At 36.2% G+C, this 18,936-nt stretch overlaps 1 long non-coding RNA gene across 1 annotated transcript; it reads right to left on the reverse strand.

Annotated features, from left to right (window-relative positions):
• Window positions 1-255: 255 nt before the first annotated feature.
• On the reverse strand, window positions 256-12,289 carry LOC138135889 (uncharacterized). Its single transcript, XR_011161117.1, has 3 exons — window positions 12,034-12,289; window positions 1,145-3,481; window positions 256-1,088 (listed from the first exon to the last, which is right to left on the reverse strand). It is a non-coding gene; the product is annotated as an uncharacterized lncRNA (long non-coding RNA).
• Between the last annotated feature and the right edge of the window lie 6,647 nt (window positions 12,290-18,936).

Consider the following 18,936-nt stretch of genomic DNA (forward strand, 5'->3'; position numbering starts at 1 on the left):
AGGTATTCACTGGATGCTTGACAATAAACTTTTAAACATATTTAATCGTCGAATTTGAGGATACGACCAGCATCGAGAATTATTTGTTTACAGCAGACGGTGTGTCTCTCGTCGGGAAGAATTTGCCACATACCAATACATTCTGCAAAGACTTTAATCAATTTCGTCTTAGAATGGAACGATCAAAGTTTGCCTTAACGCTAACAATAAGACTAGATCTATCAGCGTAGAACTTGTAATTTTTATTGTTCATCTACCTAATACGGTTAATTAAGCTAAAATTACAAAAATAATCAGACACAGAATGGAAATGTGGTGACAATAAACATGCAGAGTCTGGATCATGTCTGTTAGATTAATACATATTTTGATAACTCTTCGATTTATAATACACAATTTATCGGGGGTTCATTTAAATTTCTCCTCACAGTTGGCGTTGAAGAGTCGATTGTGAACGCACCACTCGTCAGTCTGCAGATTAAAGACACAAACAACGCAAAAAATGAGGTTAGATTTGAACAGCAGATCCGTGATCTGTAATCCGTGGTGCGTTCACAATCGACTCTTCAACGCCTACTTTGAGGAGAAATTCAATGAACACTCGCTACAAATGTACGGTCGGTGGACAAATAAAACTGGGACACTTAAAATTTAATCTATGTAAATCAGACCATTGAATTGTCAATATATTTGTTAGTGTCTATATAATATGTCATACCAAAGTTAACTTATTTGTGATAAAGCCGTAATTAAACGATGCAAATTTGTAAATTTTGACTTATGTGATTGTCATTTTTGTCCCAGTTTTATTTGTCCATCGACTGTACATAGTACAATAATTATTTTAAATTTTTGATTTATTATTTCTTCCAATTAATATTCTTCAGACCTTATTTGCGTTACTCCTTGTTTCTCATTTTCGTTCTTCAAATAAATATGATGGGCCTTTTTTTGATTTATTATTTCTTCCATTTAATATTCTTCAGATCTTATTTGCGTTACTCTTGGTTTCTCATTTTCGTTCTTCAAATAAATATGAGGGTCCTTCCAGTTCTGATGTTAGTCTGTGTCTTCTTTTTCTTATCTTCCTGGAACAAAAAAAAATGTAATTTAATCCAACTTTACATACAAAATCTTTTCTCACTCTAAATCTTCCAATTTCGATTCTTCTAACCAATATTCCATAGTGTTTTTTTTTTACTTATGTATATCAATCTACACTTCCTACCCTTTCATTCTCCTTTATTTCTTTGCTTCAATTTTTTTTTTCATATTTCCATTTACATACTTCAATTTTTTATGTTTTCTAGCATGTTTCTAGTTGTTTTTTTTCTTTTTATTATGTAATTCATATTTTTCACATACATTATTGTTTATACTGATTTCTTCATTTTCTTTTCGAATTTATCACGACGAATTAAATTTTTTTAACATATCTTGTTTTCTTTCTTTACATCACTTAAAAATACACTCTACATTATTATCTTCTCTAATCACTTGGTTGGTATCATTAATTTCTTCTTGTTTTTATTCCATTATTTAGTTTTAGATTTTCTACCTTGCATTTCATTGTGTTTTTTATTATCAATCTCTATAGGTTTTTCTTACCCCTTCATTCTTCCACAATATGGTTGTTTTGATTAATTTCTTCATTTTTTACTGAATTCTTTTCTCTTTTATCTATGTATAAATATTTTTTGTAGCTTTTCTAACATAGGTCCTATATTGTAGAGTTATTTTTATCGATTTATCTTCATTTACCTTATCTGTTCACTATGAATTTTCTTTCTACATATTTAGAATCTAAATATCTAAAAGAAATCTAAAATATATTCTGTAGTTCTTTTCTTTACATCAATCTATATACATTTCGCACCTCTTTATCCTACTATATTTCTTCATTCTAACTTCTTCTCTATGAAGATTTCTCTAAATTATCTCTCATTCTCATTTTCTAATCTTCAACCCTTCATCTAACACCTGATTGGTTTTATCAATTTGTAATGTTTTTTTTAGGATATTTCTCATCCCTCGAAGTCTTTGTGTTTATCGATTTCTTCATTTTTCTTGAGTATAAGTACATACTTATCTTTTTACTTTTCTTTGTTTTCTTCATAAATACATATGTATAAATGTTTTCGTTGGTTCTTTTTTCACAAAAATCTCTATTTCTCACTCTTTCATTTAATAACAGATTTTTCGTTGCCGCTTTCTTTATTCAATTCACATCCTTTAATTCTTACACAACTTAGTTACTTTGTCGCTTTTTTCATTTTTTTTTTTTACCCTTTCATTCCTTCGCAAGAACTCTTTTTTCTATGAAGGTTCTTCGAACATAATGTTCTAATCTTTGTTTTATATCAATCTACACCTCTCACCCGTTTATTTTTTTCTCTTATTATTTTTTTTTTAGTGTGAATCTTTAACATTTAGATTCTTCTTATCTTCTGTTATTCTACTTTGCGCCAATCGGCATTTCACACTCTGCATTCTTTACTATTTTTTTATCCATTCCCCTCGAAATACATTTTCTTCCTTCATTTTCGAAATTCTTTTATTTTATTTCTTCCTTTTCCTTTAATTTTTCCCCTCATTCTCCAAACCTTTATCGATTTAGGTCACTTTAACATCTATTTCGTTGTTCCTTTCTTTTTGTGTTAGTTTCAATCGCGATCGGATCATCCAAATGATTCTCAAGAGATAAAAATCATCAAAGTTAAAAATGTCTCATTAATACGCAGCCGGTTTTGAATTTATAATTGTGTCTCGGTTGACCATAAATATTCGTCGGCTTCTTTGGCGATCTGTCGACATTTGCTGAAACATTATTAATTCCCATCGGCGTCGATAAATTCCGTCCGGGTAGTCAGTCCAAGGCCTCGCCAACAAAGACGTTCACAACTTCATCTGGTGGTGATTCTGAATCGGCGAATCCCACGTCCCCGTCGACATTTTTCTTCCTCACCGGACGACACATCTCCGTAATTCCAATATCTGCATCGTAAACAAGATGGTATCGAACCTCCGTGGCATGTTTGTCTCCGGTGTTGCACCCATTGGTCCGGTAGGACGGCGTCGGAGGCATCCAGACCAATTTAAAAGAGATACGATCCGGCGGAATTTTAATCTTATAAAATATTCGAAACCATTAATTTGAATAAAGGCAACATTAAAACATCTCAAGGTGGCGATGAATCAAGCTGGTGCAGCCGAAGGTCTCCGGCTTGTTCCTCCTCGTTGCCAAGGCGACGGGAGTTTCTCCGCCAATCCGCGAGCTGCAGGAGGCGGCCGCGGATGCTTTAAGACCCAGATACGCATTCTTCTTATTTCCAGCATTCCCATTACTGCGGAATCCCCTGCGATGCATCGCTCCTGCTCGGGGTATTGTTCTTGTTTCCTTAACGGCTTCTTCGGACAGTGACGTAATGCCGCCGGGCGAACTCCAATCCAACTTTGCCAACGACGCCCGCTCCCAAAAGCCCTGGAAATATATTTATTTTTTAGCGGTTCATACGGGATTCGGGCGGGGGCGAAGACGACACCGCAGGAGGCTCCCGACAACCCCCGCAACTCCAAAATTCACCCGAACAGGACGCTTTCACTTAGACGGGATTCTTATGTACTGCGTAATGGGGCTCCTGCAACCCTTATTCCCCGTGCACGACGCCGAATATCCATAATCCCCGCGATTGGGGTTGTAATGAACTGACAAACACACCCGAGACAAATACAACACATTTTTTTACCAATTATCTACTCTACTACCAGAGAAAAAAATTGAAAGTTGTTCTTTTACTCTAGGTCAAACGCTCGATTTTCTTCTCTTAATGTCCAATAAATTTGCAACTAACGGAGCGCCGCTCAAACGTCAGCAAATAAAGATACACATCGCTGCAACGAAAGGATCCCTAGTCATTACTTTACGCACTTACGCTAGCGGTAGTTTTATTAATTGGATGCTAAACATGTCTTTTATACACCTTCAGGAAGTAGAATATTACCATGTCTTGGAATTAATGTCAATCGTTAAGCTTCACTTAAAAAGAAATTTGTTTTTTATTGGCCAAAAAAAACTAGAATTTTTTTTACAAATGAAGCATAATTTCTTCGAAACAAGTTCTGCGTGGTTTAGATTTTATCTGGTCTTTTCGGGTGAAGAAAGGGGTGACACAAGGATGTCCACCGAGTCCAAGTATATTTTTCGGGCTCAGGTAGGAGGAGTTACATTGAATAGCGATTCAGGGTGCAAAGAATGGAAGAGAAACTGTTTGAAAAGAATTGTTAAAAAGGGTGATGCTGTTTGAAAATGGAGCAAAGGTCAAGGGATGGAAGGAACAAATAAATCGATATTGTGGAGGGACAAAGGGATTCCGGAATGTATTGTTTTGGAAAAGAATGGATCGAGTGAAAAGAGGGTACTACTGTTGACAAAACTGAAGAAAATATTTGATAGGGTGTTTGAGGAGAGAAGAAAATATTTGGAACGAGGCAGAAGTGGACTGGAAGACTCTAATAAAAAATCTTGGGGAAGAGTTAGAAAACACAATGAACAAGGAAAACTCGTGAGGATTTTAGCGTGTTGCGAACGATTTTAGCGTGTTGCGAACGATTTTTAGCGTGTCGCGCGTTCGTGTGTTGGGCACTTTATTAACGGTGCATCGACACGGTTTCCAACGAACTGATTTGCATCGAAAACACAAAATCCAAATCTGGAGCATAATCGATTAGAGCGAAATCCGCTTCCGAATTCCTCCAGATAATTTATCCATCTTATGAATTAAGAATCAGGAGCGGATCAATTTGATTGGGAAAATATCGAAGATTTTATTCCGTTCTTGATGTAGGAGTCCTTGGCGTGTATAATAAATATGGAGAGCCTACACAGTGAACCAGATACATTAGTGATTTTCTTTCGCTTTCACCTCGCGATAACTAATCGTCCTGTTTATTCAAATTTCGTTTATGATAATGAGTGGCATTATCGTAAACGTCGGTCTCGCCATCGTATAACTTTATCCCCATCTAAACACACAATAAAAATGCAAACCGCAATTATTATGCAAATCCGGTAGAAGAAACCGGCGATAAATTAGCAGAAATGCACCTGTGGATCGGGCCGTTGCCGTTCGGACTTGTCGAAAATTGCAAAGCTCCGACTTCATCATTTGAAAAAGTCCTGAGTTTCGTTTCGCTAAATTGAGTTCTGTGCTGATTTATCAGTTACGGCTGGCAGAGTTTCGACGTAAGAATGTGAAGGAACTGTGCAGCGAGAGGGATTGTTGTGGCACAGTCGGAGCGCCACTCCGAAACAGTACCATCTAAATCTCCCCGCCTCGCCGAAACAAACTAAATAAAAGAAATGATGTACGTCCTCGATGGCTTGGCTTGGAATTCTTCGGGCCGGACCCCCCGAAATGAATGATGGCCTGCCCTAACAAAGAGATTAAGATATCCAGCTATGGCCGACCAGGTTTGTTTACAAGAACTGGTTTCATAGATTAATGTTTCTATTAGAGATGCCTTCTGCGTACGCTGCCATGGGAATGAAATGTGTTAATCTACTTGATTATGTATTGCGTCGAAAGAGGTTTTACCTGTTCTGAGGTCGCACGCTCGGTTTAACTGATCTGGAGACGTGAAGAAGTCGTTGCGGGGACGTCTGATCGATTCGGAGAGCTTGACGAGGAGGAGGAGGTCACACCGGTCCACACCTGCACACGAATTACACAAATTTCGAAGCGTGTCAAGGATTGATGATGCGAAAATGGACTCTTTACGAAGAGATCCGGAGAAAAATGTTTATTCGAAAGCAACAATGTCTTACGATGTGTTGGAATACAGCTATTGAGGAGAAAATCTGTTTATTTCTTGTGTCAGACGTTAGTAAATACAAACAAAAATTCTTTACGAAACAACAAAAGGGTTTCTGTTCTTTTTTACTCCTCTTATATTGCTTTCCGTGTGAATATGTTCCGATTTTGACAATTTCCTCACTTGATCCTTTTTCTTTTATTTGTTATTTTTCTTTCTTTTCAGACACTCTTACGGAAGCATTTTTCTTGGTGTTAACAATAAGTACTATCACTCTCTCTTTTTGGCTCATTTTCTCCAATGAAGAATATCCGGACACTCATTGCACCTCCTATCTTGTATTATTTCTCTTCTTTTTTCCTCTCCACTTATTCTTTATCCGTCCAGCAACTCTTTCATATTTTTCCAGACTCTTCCTGCACTTTTACCAGTGAAAATAAATCCATTTTCTGTCATGTTAAATTTCGAAATTATTTCCCTTCTTAATTTTCCAAAAATCCTAATTTTTTTGTAACCTCTCACGTCTATGTCCTTCTGTATTTTATTTCTCCTTTGTTTTTCCCACTTATTTGTTCCTTTAATATCTTCTCCTCGTCTTCTATCTTTTGTTTATCTCTTCTTCCGCAGAGAACAACATCCCGGTTTCTCGTTGTTGAATCTTGACATCGGTTGTAGCTTCGGTCTTGTGCTTTTTTATTTCTCTTCTTTTTTCGTCTTCATTAATTCTTGATCCGTCTAACAACTCTTTCTTCTTTTTCCTGGCTCTCCCATTTAATCATCTCCAGCTTCTTTAATGAAAATAAATCAATCTTCTTTCAATCACATTTAAATTTCTGCATTATTCCTCTTTTCAATTTTCTAAACATTTTGTATCTCATATTTCTATCATGTCTCTCTCCTACTCTATTTTATTTCTCCCTTTATCCTTTCGGCTTATTTATTCTTTTGATCTTTCTCCTTTTGGCTGCGTTGGCGTTTTCTTATTATCTACCTCTCTATCTTCTTTATCTTTTCTTCCTCAGAGAAGAAAATCCCGCTTTCTCGTTGTTTAATTATGACATTGGTTGTAGCTTCGGTGTTGTTTTTTTATATTTTTTTTCTTTCTTCCTCTCCATTTATCCTTTATCTCCCATCTAATTATCTCCACGGTTTTTAATGAAAATAAATCCATCTTCTCTCAATCACATTTAAATTTCAAATTATGTCTCTTTTCAATTTTCCAAAAGTTCTAAATATTTTCTAATTCTTTTTCTTCTTCTCATATCCTTATCATGTCTTTCTCCTGCTTATTTTATTTTTCTCTTTATCCTTTCCGCTTATTTCTTCTTTTGATCTCACTCTTTGTCTTCGTCGCTGCGTTTTCATTTTCTTATTACCTTTCTCTCTTCTTTATCTCTTCCTCCTCAAAGTAGAACATTCCGGATTCTCTTTGTAAACTCCTTGTAGCTTCCATCTTGTATTTTTCATATTTCTCCTTTTTTCCTCTCCATTTATTCCTTGTTCATCCAGCATCTCTCTCTTATTTTTAGACTCTCCCTTCTAATTCTTTTCACCTTTACCAATAAAAATAAATCCATCTTCTTCCATTCGCATTTTAATTCCGGAATTATTTCTTTTTATTTTTATTTTCCAAACATTCAAAATAGTAATTACTCTCTCGTTCTTTATTTTTTCGTCGTTGTTATTTCTGCTTATTTATTCTTTGCATTCCTCTCCTCGTCTTCGTCACGGCGTTGCCTTTTCTTATTACCTCACTCTTTTGTTCATCTATTTTTTACCAGACAAGGACTTCGTGGTTTCTTCTTGTTCAACACCTCTTTCTTCTTTTTCTCTGCTTTCCAAACTTTCCAAAACTTTCTAATTTTCTTGTGATTCTTCTTTTTCCTTCCATATCACTTTCTCTCCTTACCAACCTTCTGTATTTTATTACCCCTTTCTCCTCTCATCTATTTTTTCTCTGGAAAAACTTGTGGCATCTTCTTTCTTGTCATTCGTTCGCTTTTTCCGATCAAAGGTATAGTGTATTAAGTTGTTTTGTTGAATGTAAAAAATGTGTGGGGGTGGCTCACTGGGGGATGCATCGTTCGTAGCCGTTCGAAATGAAATTTCCCCCCCAGCTTTTAAAGTATAATCTATCTGAAACGCTTAATATTCCTCAGACTGGCAAGATTGCTTTAAACGGCCAATAACAATAGACCTAATTTAAAAAGGGGGCATAAAACTTAAGCACAGCTTTTGGCGCGTACACCGCGCGTTTCATACCCGCTCAACTGCCTCAACTTCCATTAAAATCAGAAATTTAGTGGCGAGATAAGCGCCAAAGTAAAACGAAAAGAAACGCTTTAACTCACACATATAACTGTCTGCCGAAATGAGCTTACTTGCCCGTTCCCGGGAAATATTCCTAACTCGGATATTATATGACGCTTTCCTCCGGTTTTTCCGGGCGCCCGACGACTTGTGCAAACTGCAATGAGAAACGAAAACAAAACGATAAACCATCTGATATACGGTTCCCAGTTCATTTTGTCGGTTTTTATTTGGGCTAAGGCAAACAAAGCGTCTGCACTTCTTCCGACCTTGCTTGCACCACCGGGGGCGGGAGCCCGCCAACGGACACTGACGGAACGGTGACGTTTACTGCTCGTAAAACCCTCGTAACGGCTAATAAGTATCTCTCGTAAAATTGATTGCTGTTGACACATTTTTCCCAAACAGAAGGCGTCATCTTTTACGCTCACGGACCCATAACGTATATTTTATTGCGCGAAATTAGCTTTACTGCTCGTAATTTTTAATATCTTTAGTGCAAGTGGTTTCGGTAGCCGGGGATTTTATTATGGGTGTATCGTTTTACAGCTGCACTTAACATAAATATAAAACACCTTCTTCCCAATGGGTCCCTTCCATTGTCCAAGACGCGGCGCCGCATACTTTTCACGAAATCGGTGACCTCACAACGATTGCTCCATGAATAAACAATACCAATAAATAATTAATTTTTTTTTTAATTAAATTCTTCCAGACTCAACTAATGCTTAGCTTTCTACACGTTTACGACTTGTTAATTTATTGTCGGTACTAATTAACCCATAAACCATTTAAATGTTGTAAAAATTTTATTGGAATTACGATGGACCATCAAAATTATTATTATTGCCATAAACATACGAGCGCTCATAATTAACCAATAAAAAAAAAAACAAATTTACTAAATTGAATATAAATTATTTCCTTATGCAATTCAGATGTTTGGAATTTAGAATTACTAAAAAAAAAAACTAATATGACAAGTTAATTGTTTAATTAAATTTTTTTGGTCGTGTCAGGTTTCATGAATTCCTTTTACTAAAACTATCAAAGAACAGTAAAAGTTTATCTATTTGGAAAATGAAACATTAAAAATTAATAACATTTCGGGTCCACTCATTTTACGGTAATTGTTCACTTTAACCACTTCTGGGATTTTAGCGTTTTTTCTGGCTAGACACCCTCAGGGCGTCCTCCTAGATCGTTTCCCACCATTCAAATCTTGTGCAAATGCCTTTTTTTCTCTCTTGTTGTGTTTCAAGGCCGCGTCAAGGTCGCGCCAATGTCTTAGTATAACTAGAGGGTAAGGAAAATTAATTTGCACAAGGTTTGAATGGTGGGAAACGATCTAGGAAGACGCCCTGAGGCTGTCTAGCTAGAAAAAACGCGAACATTCCAGAAGTAGTTAAAGTGAACAATTACCCATTTTACTATTTTATCTAATTCTTTAAACCAGAAACCGGAAAGGGATCAGTTAGAACGTGTCTTAGGAGGCACTAACTCTCTTTTTGCTCTTTTTGCTAGACATTAAGTGCATTACCAGAGCAGACGTGTTAGATTTTCTCATGGGCTATGAGTCATATCTGCGCAAACGACGGATATTGGTCAGTTTTCATTTACAGATTTTTCACTGGTTTATCGCTCCCTCTTCGCGCAGATATTTCCAAGGTCACAGCCCATCAGAGAATCCAACACCTCTACTTTAGGATGATTCAGTTATCTCTTCGTATTTTTTTACAGATCACTAACAACATTACAATTAAAGCATTTTTTTATCCCTGAAGAGGATTCAGTAATTTTGATGCAATATACAGTCAGAGTGAAGGGTAGAATTCCAAAGAAAACTGTTTCAATGTTTTCAAGTGATTTTATATGAACTAAAAAAAAAAAAAACTTGTTTATTAAGTGAGAGTTGACTTTTATCCTTGAAAGGATTCTAAAACCTTCCTGGCCAAATTAAATAAGAGATAGAATTGCTAAATTTTGGAAACTACAATAATTTTTTCTTAAACGTGAAGAAAGATTTTTTTTCAATATTTTCAGCCAGTTTAATACCAATAATATGTCTTAATTTTTTTAAGTGAGAGCTGTCTATTATCCTGGAAAGGATTCGATAAAACCTTCATGGCGAAATTAGATGAATCTTGATCAAATATTGTAAAAAGGGAACGAGTCAGAACTGTAAAATATTGGAAACTCAAATGGTTTCTTAAGATGGTTAATTTATTTTTGTAAAAATAGGACTTTTTTCCAAAAACTGGATTGAATTTCAAAATTTATTTCTTAAAACTGTTTTTATTTTGGGAAGGATTCTGAAATCTTCATATCCAAATTATAACCATCATCAAAAAAAAAACTGTGAAAGGGAAAGGAATTGTAAAATTTTGAAAACTCAAATTATTTTTAAAGGCGGTAAATTTTTTTCTTTTTTTACAGAAAAGCAACTGGACTACAATTATGGTAATATTTTATTAAACTTAAAGGAGTTTTGTTGAAATACAAGGGTCTATAGCAGAATGAAAGGTTAGACTTCCAAAAGAACATTTTCATCTATAGTTGGCGCGGCGAACCAGTGGAGTAGTCACGAGGTGTTCACGTGACAGTTCATAGCGACGCCATGAAGAGCCTGATTTACAGTGCCTCGTCGAATTTGAGTTTTCTGTGGGAAATTTAAATCTTACTGCTTTAAGAATGGATGAAAATTTCGGCTGCGTGCATTCAGATGCACCATACTTCCTAACGCGCGTCTTGTAACCAATAGGAAACCATCCTACAAAAATCACGTGAAGATCACGCCAGTTTAATACTCCATCTAGTCAAAAATATATTTTTTAAAAGTGAGAATTGTCTATTATCCTGGAAAGGATTCTAAAACCTTCTTTGCCAAATTAGATGGAACGGTCAAAATTGTAAAATTTTGGAAACTGAAATGGTTTCTTAAGATGGTTAATTTATTTTTGTAAAAATAGAACTTTTCCCCAAAACTTGATTGGATTTCAAAATTTAATTTTTTTAAGATTGTTTTTATCTTGGAAAAGATTCTGAAATCTTGATGTCCAAATTAGAACGATCACGATAAAAAATATAACAGCGAAAGGAATTGCGAAATTTTGAAAACTCAAATTATTTTCATAGGCGGTACATTTTTTTCTTTTTTTTTACAGAAAAGCAACTGGACTACAATTATGGTAATATTTTATTAAACTTGAAGAAGTTTTGTTGAAATACAAATGTCTGTAGAAGAATGAAGGGTCAGAATTCCAAAAGAACATTTTCATCTATAGTTGGTGCGGCGAACCATTCACGTGATAGTTCGTAGCCTGATTTACACTGCCTCGTCAAATTTGAGTTTTGTGTGGGAAATTTAAATCTTACTGCTTTAAGAATGGATGAAAATTTCGGCTGCGTGCATTGAGATGCACCATACTTCCTAACGCGCGTCCTTTAACCAATAGAAAACCATCCTCCAAAAATCACGTGAGATCACGCCAGTTTAATACTCCATCTAGTCGAAAATATATTTTTTTAAAGTGAGAATTGTCTATTATCCTGGAAACAATTCTAAAACCTTTATTGGGTCGATATTGATAAAAAAAACACCCAAATCGTGATTTTTTTGTATAAAATAGAATCTTTGATCCATTCAATTTACCATTTCAGTTGTTTCGGGCTTGATGAGATGTTGTACAAAGCAATCTTGAAAAACAAAAGCAAAACATTTTTTAATTCAATCGTGCGAAATTGAAACTGTCCTGGTATCGTCGCGACATCATCCCCGAAAGCCAGCCCCGCCTCCCTTTCCCGCCGATGAAATTTAATCATAATTTTTTAAACAGGCGAGCGTACAACAATGACCGCGCCCCCGTTCCCCACCCTCGCAACGGCTCCAGTAAATTTAAACGCTTTACTCACCCTGTAAATTAAAATTCAAATTGGGTAGAATCCTCCCCTTGCGTAATCCAACGTCCAATCTTCGGCGATATATGATTATATGCGAGGTTCCGGTCGATCTCTCACACAAGGCCCTCTGGATGTGTGGTTATGTGAGGACATACCCGTCCATCACCCTTTATCGCTTGAACAAATACAACCCTCGCATAAATGCCGGACGATCTAGTTGTCTGCGTCCGTGTCCACCTCCCCTTCTCGTGATTATGGAGCGGGTCCTTTCGACTGGAAACAATATTTCCGTATTAATTGCTGCGGGCGGGTGCGCCACCCCCTGGGGGATACCGATGCCGAATCGATAAAAGTCGAATTCTTCGGCAACGCAACTTGTTCACTTCGGGGGTGGTGCGTGAATATTTAGGGGCGGTTCGGTTAATTTTTCGCCTTAATACCGTCATTACATAAAACCGGAAGTTAAATCTAAATGACCGTAGACGTTGTTGTGTTATTTTGATCTTCATTATCGCCGGCTAAATTCGCACGCACTCTGCGATCAACATTTCGCGTGACAATTGCTGGTGTGATGGGACGAAACGGGGGTGGAGACGGCAGTTATCTGTGTTAAATGAAGTGTACGGGGTAGGTGTATCCGCGGGCTAAGCCTTTTGCTAGAGCTGCAATTCCCAACTCGCGCGGATAAGGCCCAGGATTGGGAAGTGAAGCGAAACTCGATCCGCTAAGAGATATTGTCTGTGCCTGCGAGATAGCAGCTTTGCAGGACCGACTCCAGACCGGTTCCGGGGAGTCTCAGCTCGAACCGGATCCGGCGGCTCCCGCGGATTTGGCGGATGCGCCGGGACCAACAATTTTTTGCCGCCACCCTCACTCCTCGACGAAAAGCGGCGAGCTTTCGCGCGTCGCGGACTCCTCCGGAGCGGGCGATTTCCACGAGTCCACCCCTGTCGAAAAAAGTATACGATGGTACAGCACAGGAAAAGGGAAGAGAAGGAAAACTAGTCTGCTCAGCTATGCGAGCCTGAAGTTAGGTTAATGGCCAACTGGAATTGCGCTTTCCATCTTGTCCCATCCCGCCTATTCCTTGCACGTAAGGAACTCAACTCATGCGACTTGTAATATTTGTTCTCGACTGTTCGCCATTCATATGAGTTTTATCTGCCGTTATGAGGCGCCGCAAGCACGTGGGGATTAGAGCCGCCTTATGACGAACATGATTGCAGAAAAACCATCTGCGAAATCCTTACATTTTTATTAGTAATCTGAGAGGACCGCGCGTGGGGAGCCGATAGCTGGAAGATGTTTGCAGGATTTCGGGCAGTTGGAAACGCGTTAATTCCTAATAAACCGTACTCGAAAAGTACAAAATAAAGTCAAGTGATACTTTCATATTGAAATTTTTACAAAATGACGAAATATCTTATTTGTTCTGTTTATTTTACGCATATTCTGATGTAATATACCTAACTATCATAAAGAAAATTGTCACGAAAGTCCTCCAAGAGAACTAAATAAATTAATTTCATTCAAAAATACCTCTCTTACCTTAATCAACTTCTTCGGAAGCTGTTCAGTACATTTGTTCATTCGAATCTTGAAGAATTTCAATTTCGATTTTAACGAAAAAATCCAAACGGATTAGCCAACCAAAAATTAAATTTTGTAATTTTCAATTATTGCGCTTTCAAGGATTTTCTCATGGGCTATGAGTCATATCTGCACAAACGACGGATATCGGTCCCAAGTAGGCGCTACAAACCGACCGGAAAACATCGTCATTCGTTGCATTAGTTTCGTTTCTTTCTCGTCTGTTTGTTTGTATTTGAATTTGAAAGTAGCCGATGTTTTCAGTTTTCATTTGCAGATTTTTCAGTGGTTTATCGCTCCAGCGCCTTCGCGCAGATATTTCCAAGGTCACAGCCCATGACAGAATCCAACACCTCAACATATGTATACACAATAACTCATAAATAAACAATTCTAATATAACATTCAAATTAAAATATCATAATTGCACTACATTTCTTTGGGTTTTAATAGTTTCTGCTTAAAACTGTTTAATGGTGTCTCCTTTTTAGTTTTGTTTGGTATATCATTAATAAGTGAAACAGATCATAAAATAGTGAATTCATTATTAAAAAAATTACTGTATTAATTAATGATTAATTGAATGAAGCTAAAATTTGAAGCTCTGAGTTTTTTTTATTATATATATTTTTCTCTTTTTTAGTAAATGATCATCTTTTCAAAGCACATATTTACCCTTTACTACTCCATCGACATTTTTGAAGTTTCTGAAGAGTTTGTTTGGGTTGTGGCTTCTGAAAACTTGTAAGATTTTCAGTTTAGATTTTTGAAAATTATTTGATTCCTTTGGTGACCTAAAAACATCTAATTTTGTAATTCCTCTAAAACGTTGTTGTGAATATTGTTTGAAATAATTTAGATTTAGAAACATTAATTAAAGCAAACCAAAATTTAAAGATTTTAGAATTTACTTCAATTATATTTTTCTTTAGCATTTTAGCAAATTTTCATTTATGTACTATTTCTTTTTATCCGTCCTTGCAAAAAATGTATTTTCTTCTTAGGTACTACTCTTTTTTTTCTCCGGGATTTTTATCAACTATTTTCAAGTTTCGGATTTCATTATTGAAATTTTAAAAGCTATTCAAATTTATATTAAAAAAAAATCCGAAAGCTTTACTGAGCTGAAAACTTTCTGCTTAAAGCTGTTTAATGATGTCTCCTTTTTAGTTTTATTTGGTATATCATTACAGTGTTTTTCTTTTGGTTTTCCTCTTTTGTCAATTGTATTTCACTATTTCTCAAAACTATTTCCTATCTCTATTAAATGTCAAAGTGACGTAAATATGAAATAGTTTTGAGAAATAGGGAAATACAATTGACAAAAGAGTAAAACCAAAAGAAAAACAATGTAATAAGTTAAACCCATCATAAAATAGTGTATTCATTACTAAAAAATTACTGTATTAAGGATTAATTGAATGAAGCTAAAATTTAAAGCTCTTTGAGTTTTCTTTGATTATATCGCATCCTGGGCTGAGTAGACGTTGGAAAAATTAAACCGTTTAGAACAGTGTAAAGTTTGAATTTCCCGCCGTTTGACAGGAATGACGTTTGTTTATGTTTAATCGCGACATAATTAAACATGTTTGTTTTCAGCAAAGGATGCCCTTAGATATTTGCTTCGAGAATAGGAATCGTTAAGTTATACTATTTTTAATGTAAAACATTGCAAAGAGAGAAAAAAGAAAGATTTTTTTGGCTTTAAATTTTAGGTTAGCTGTCAACATACTCCAATTAATCTACGCTTTAAAAAAGCACAACAATTAACGGTTTCCAACGCCTTCCCAGCCCAAGATTTCATTTGAACGCGCGATATTTTTCTCTTTAGTTTTGCAAATGTACAGGGTGTTTCTGAAATACGTGTGTTAATTTTAATCAGTGAAAGAATTCGCCAATTTATGAAACTTTTCTCTATTTTGTAAAATTCGTACAAGTATTCCAAGTTTTTTTGCCCCACAATTTTTACCAAACGAGTCGTGTAATTAACTAGTTTCTATTTTTTGTAACCATGAGAATCTAAATTTTGATTATTTATTTTTTTCTATAACAATGGAACTTTTTAACAAAGCTCTGTTTCTATCACAACAGAAAATTTTCGCCCTTACCCATAGGCGGGTATACACTTTGATGATTAATTTATTACAAATTTTAAATCAATTTATTTCGTAAAAATGTTATAGAGAAAAGTTTCATGATTTGGAGCCTTATTCCACTGGTTAAAATCTACACACGTATTTCAGAAACGCCCTGTATAGTAGGTATTTTATCTATCTCTTTTTTAGTAAAAGATCATCCTTGCAAAACACATACTTAGCTCCATCTAACTCTTGAAAAAATTTTTTCCGGATGATAATCGACATTTTTCAAGTTTCTGAGTTTATTTGGGCTGTGGCTTCTGCAAGATTTTTAGCTTAGATTTTTGAAAAATCTTTGAGTCCTTTGGTGATCTAAACATTTAATTTTGTAGTTTCTCTAGTGTTTATTATCATTTTTCAAATTTTGTTGTGAATATTGTTTGAAATAATTTAGATTTAGCAAACAAAGCAAACCAAAATTTGAAGATTTTCGAATTTACTTCGATTATATTTTTCTTTAGCATTTTAGCAAATTTTCATTTGTGTATTTCTTTTTATTCGTCCTTGCAAAAAGTTATTTTCTTCTTACTACTTTTTTTTCAGGATTTTTATAAACTTTTTTAAAGTTTTGGATTTCATTACTGCAAGCTTTTCAAATTTAGATTTTAGAAAAAAACATCCGAAAGTTTTACTGAGCTAAAAACTGAACTTTATAGAACTCTCAAAATCTAAAATATTTCCTCAAGTATTATTTCCAAGGAAATTTTGCGTTCCTTTTTTATTTGTATTGATTTTTACAAATTAACCGAAAGTCTGAAAGATTGTGCCATCACGCCGGGAAATCGTTTTTTTTTGGAGTTTTCATTACCGGAAACTCGAAGGACAGGTGCTGGTCGGATTAAATGACGCTTTCCTCTCATTTCTTCGCTGCAAAAACAGCGAAAAAACCGTTTTTTGATAATTCCTTGCGAAGTGTGCCGCACAGTCCTGGATAAATAGTAGCGCGATGGCGTCCTCGCTATCGGTAAATATTGTTTTAATGGTGGATGAAGCTGAACCGCCATCATCCAGTGCCCAAATGGAGTGTTAATCCTGCTTAAACTGAACACTTTAACGGGATTTTCTGACTAATAAATTTACAGCTTTATATAAGCCTTCAAAACGTGAGAGGAGCCTTTCTATGGAAATTCCGCAATCCTTGTCCCTCTCGAGTCGAGGAGATTTGCATATTTGAATTTCAATTTTATTGCTACCTTCGCATCTTCGGCCCCATAATTCAAATAACTTTAATAAAGATTTAGCCGGGTAATACCTCGGGGGAGTTTTCTAATTAAACCCGCCGCCCTCACACTCGCAACAAAAGCGGCTTTGTTCGAGTTTTTCCGAGGGCCGGCGCTCTGAAATTTTCCGCTATCTGCATATTAGTGCTTGTTGATATTGCGAGTTATTACTCTAGATTGGTTATATATTTAGTAACAATGGGTTTTATGAGCTATCAGCGCTGTGCTGGTGCCATTACTGATGTAAAATCTGCCCACAAGCGGTTATAAAACACGTTTTGATATCTCGTTTATCGATTATATTGATCCCCCCCAGTATATCGAATGAGCCGTTCTTTTTTATAGGCCATTCCAGACCTCATCGGTGTCACATCTCTCCACATGCGACCCCAGGTTACATTCATAAATGTTAAAAAACTTCCCATAGGTACTCTAGGAGAATGTCATCATACGGCGCATTTGAATTTATTGCACCCCGGCCGAAACCGCAAACCCCCCCTTGAAATATTCCCGTCGACAATGGTCCCGGTCCCACCGCGTCAAATTCATTTTATTCGTAGGAAATCTTTCGCCGAACTACGGTATTTTAATTAGTGTAAAAGTCCACGGCTGGACCGTTCTCGAGATGCGAAAGATAAGGATGTTTATCGCGGAGGGTCCTCGTTATCCTTGCAGGTTTATCGTGTCCGAAGGTATCCATCCCACTGTATCGAAACGGGGTTATCGATGTCGTCGCTGTTATAATCAACGAGATTGCGAGACGAACACATGCCCTTAAATGGCTCAAGAGGCAATTAAGAACATCGAATCAGAGTATAAAATAATTGTATCCATTCCGTGCTGTGTAAATGTAATTAGAGACGAGCTGAGTGCGGTTAGGGCGAGATGTCTTCTTGGCTTTATTAATCCAGAAGTTCCAAAACTTTTACTGGAGTTCGGGAGCTGGCACGGGATACAACAAACAACTGTTCAATTTACACTCATTTTCTCGCAACGGAAAAAACGCAACACGTGAGATTCTAATTGACGAGGCGAGCTCGCTACACCGCGCACTATCGTTGCTGACGAAACAACAGAACTGATCAAATGTCTTGCGTCGCCTAAATAACCGAAAAAGATCCAACATTTCTTTAAATATAGAAATAACAGACAGATACTTTAATTTTATTTATGCGTTCAGATCGATTAATATAGATTTATTTATTATTGCCCAGTATTTATTCCTATTTTAGATTTGTGAAATTGGAACCTTCGTCGCATTCTCAATAGTAGTTTTATCTCGTTTGGCAACTCATTATTTTTCTTTTACTTGTGTCCCAGAAGCGCTGAAAAATTGGTCCTTCGAACCGGACTACATAAATCATTATTGCAATTTGCTTTAAAAGTCAAAGTCGTAGCCTTAGTTATCGTTACACCTTACTTATAAATCTTAATGTTTTGTTCTTGTACATTTCACTCATGTTCTGCTACAAAACTCACGTCACCATCAAATCGTTCACTCATTATTCGCTTACGTCTCTCTTTTACATTTTTTTGAGTGGTATGTCTTGTTGCAGCTTTTATTTTATTAGTGACTCACACATCTCGTTGGCAAAAATCAAAAATTGGTCCTTCGAGCCGGATTATACCATTACTGCAATTCGCTTTAAAAGTCAAAGTCGTAGCCTCAGTCATCCTTACACCTTTCTTATAAAGCTTTTTGTTTTGTTCTTGTGCCTTTCAGTGACGTTCTTTTTTGTTGTTTCAGCTTTTATTTTGGTGTTTTTTCAGTTTGTGGCGATAATCCCGTGATAAATTTACCGGCTTTGGGGCGTAAAGTTTATTTTATTTACCCATCCAGCTCTGCAAAATGATTGTGTGGATTTTCCGCCGCGAGATTCCCTCCCTCGGGTGGTTTCTTTACTCAAATTCGGATTTGTTTCCTTACGGCCCTATCAGACATGTGTTACGCGACGAAGGAGTAGACT

This window comes from Tenebrio molitor, chromosome 7 (assembly GCF_963966145.1).
Source record: "Tenebrio molitor chromosome 7, icTenMoli1.1, whole genome shotgun sequence".
Classification (NCBI taxonomy): Eukaryota; Metazoa; Arthropoda; class Insecta; order Coleoptera; family Tenebrionidae; genus Tenebrio; species Tenebrio molitor.